This window comes from Henckelia pumila, chromosome 2, assembly GCF_033568475.1.
Source record: "Henckelia pumila isolate YLH828 chromosome 2, ASM3356847v2, whole genome shotgun sequence".
NCBI lineage: Eukaryota > Viridiplantae > Streptophyta > Magnoliopsida > Lamiales > Gesneriaceae > Henckelia > Henckelia pumila.
The window spans coordinates 47,969,563-47,972,479 of record NC_133121.1 but is presented as its reverse complement, the minus strand read 5'-3'; positions in this window follow the sequence as shown (position 1 = coordinate 47,972,479).

The window sequence follows — 2,917 nt, the reverse complement described above, 5'->3', positions numbered from 1 at the left end:
ATATAGATATATGCATGTATATATATATTACGATATATATATATATATATGTAGTAGCCCGTACCCTAATTGAGTAATTAAAGGATTAATGATAATTAAATAAATTGGGTATCGGACGGATCGGAAGCTCCGAAGGCACGATCGGAAGCTCCGAACAGGATTGGAAGCTCCGATGAGCGATCGGAGGCACCGATATTATTACGTCAGGCATGACGTGTGGTTGGATCGGGAGCTCCGATCAGGATCGGAAGCTCCGATCACCCCTATCCGAAGTCAACAAGTGATATTTTGAAACGTGGCAGATCAGGATCTTCGGAAGCTCCGATGGCAGGTGTAACACCCGGTATTTTTAAATACGTAAATTCGCATGCATAATTAGGAAATTTATTTATTTAAAATTTTAGATTTATGGGTTAAATAATTATGTGAAATTATTTGTGCATGTTTTAAGTTATTTTTAAGCATTTAACCCATAATTAATGATTTTCACGATTTATGGAAATTAATTGTTTTTGATCGCGTAGACGGGACCGTGGACGGACGAGATGACAACTTTCTATCCAATTTATTTCATGAGCATTTTTAGAGCTCAAAAATATTATTTTGAGTTTTATTTCCTCAATATTTTTAGTATTTAATTTTATATAATTTTAGGAGTCCGTTTTTATTCAAAATAAGCCAAAATAATGACTTTTTAGTATTTTTAAAATTTCCTTAATTATATATTTCGGGATTTATGATTTAGTATCAGATTTAAATCTTTTAAGTGGAGTTTTAAATTATATATTTTGGTATATTAATTAAGTAAATTATGTAGTGTAATTATATTTAAAATTTTTAATCCTAAAACTACCCAACCCTACGCCCAAACTCTCCATCAGCCGCCTCACCCCCATCTCCATCATCTTCTTCATCGATACAACAGCCAAGGAAGACTCCATAGCCACGTTTTTGAAGGTCCAAAGCAAGTTGTCATCGTCCCGTCGTCCCGGATTCGTTCTACACGCTCCTATCTCGTCCTTTAACGGTGCAAAGCATGATTCCTTCCTTTTTTTTTCGTGCAATAACCGAGTATATGCGGGTGTGTGCATGTGCATCAGTCCTCTTCAAAAATTTTCAGAAAAACGAGATGGGTTAAGGTTTTATGCGTTTGTTCTTGTGATTCTTGATCATACTCACGTTTTCCTTAGCCATGGTCCATACGACTGCTGGTCAGGGTCCCTAGGTCGAGAGGGGGTGGTCTGGACTCGAGTGGCTCGATTAGTTCGAGCCAAACGAGCCCAGGAAGTAAGCTAGGCTCGATCGGGTTCTTGGACGCGCAGACTAGGGTTTTGGGAAGGGCCTTCGGCCTCGACGGTTTGGGCTGCATGGGGCTAAGGGCTGGTGCAGGTTAGGTCCGTCCAGACGTGGGCTACGTCTGGGCGGCGGCGCTCCGGCCAGGGGCGGCCGAAGCAAGCCGGCAGCAGCCTGGGAACGGCTGCTGCTCACGGCCGCAGCAGAACGTGAATGGGGGGCGACGGGTTCTAGGGTTCCAAGTGGGTTCCGGGTCGGGTTAGTGGTTTGGGTCAAGTTCGTGGGTCATGGGTTAAGTTAGTTGGGTCCGGGTCCGGGTTAAGTTAATTGGGCTCGGGTATTTTTAATTTTAAGTTAATTATTAAGTTTAAGTGTTTTATTGGGCTAATTAGATTAATTAAATTAATGGGCTACATTTAAGTTTATTAATGGGCTTGAATAATTAATTTAAGTTAGTCCACTAATTTTTATGAGCTTGAGAGCCTATGGGAATTATTGGGTCAGTCTTTGGGCTTTTGGGCCCATTGGGCCGGAATAGAATGTTAATGGGCCAAGAATGTTTTAATGGGCTTTAATTAATTAAGTGGGCTTAGAATAATTAAATATTGGGCTTAAGTATGTTAATGGGCCAGTCTCAGTGTTAGTGGGCCAGAATTTAAGAAAATGGGCTTAAGTGTTAGGGCCAGCAGTTCAGTACAAACCATGAGAAATTGCATGTGTCCTAAATATATATTTAATTATTTTATGCATGAATGTTATTTTAGTATTTATATGTTAGTATAAAAAATTAAATTAAATATATATGAAGGATACATTTTATTTAAGTACATGCATTCATGAAATAATTTTTATGCATGATTTAATGTTTAAGGTTGAGCAAAAGAAAATAATTTTATGTTGGAAGTTGAAGTAGTGTGACAATTTAAGGGGGATTCGTCCCCATATGTGAACTACTGAAGGGCAGTTTACTGCCAATTTAAGAGGTGATTCGTCACCGCCACATACGTTGGTTTTCCACGCTGATCAGTATTTAATGTATGATTTAAGGTTACACTATGGATACAACCATGCGATGTTAGAAAATACTTTGCTCAACAATGTTTATGTATTATGTATGATTATGATATTTAACTTAATTTAAGTTATGTAATGTCATGATATTTTTAAGCATGCTCATTCATGTATATGTTATATATTAGTATTAAAGTGATTTAAACTATTTTTAAACCCTTGTTATGTTAGCATGTTGGGCCTCTAGGCTCACTACACTGGTATGGTGCAGGTGAGTACGTAGAGGAGGATGTGGTACCCACCGGCGGTGAGGACATATGAGCGGACATGCAGTGACCCCGTGACCGTGATAGTCGTCTGAGTCTTTATGCATGTTTTGAATATTTTAGCATGTTATACATTTATTTATTTATTTTCAGTGGTTGACAGTATGGAATATTTTATTTAAATATTTTCAGTGCATGCAAATTTTATTTATTTTTGCTTATGTCAGTATTTTATTAAATGTTTGACTCAGATATTTAATTTATTAAAGGTTGCATTTTTATTTAGTTTATTTATTTTTAAATCTATTTATTCTGTGCATATATGTATGGGCATGTATGTACATATC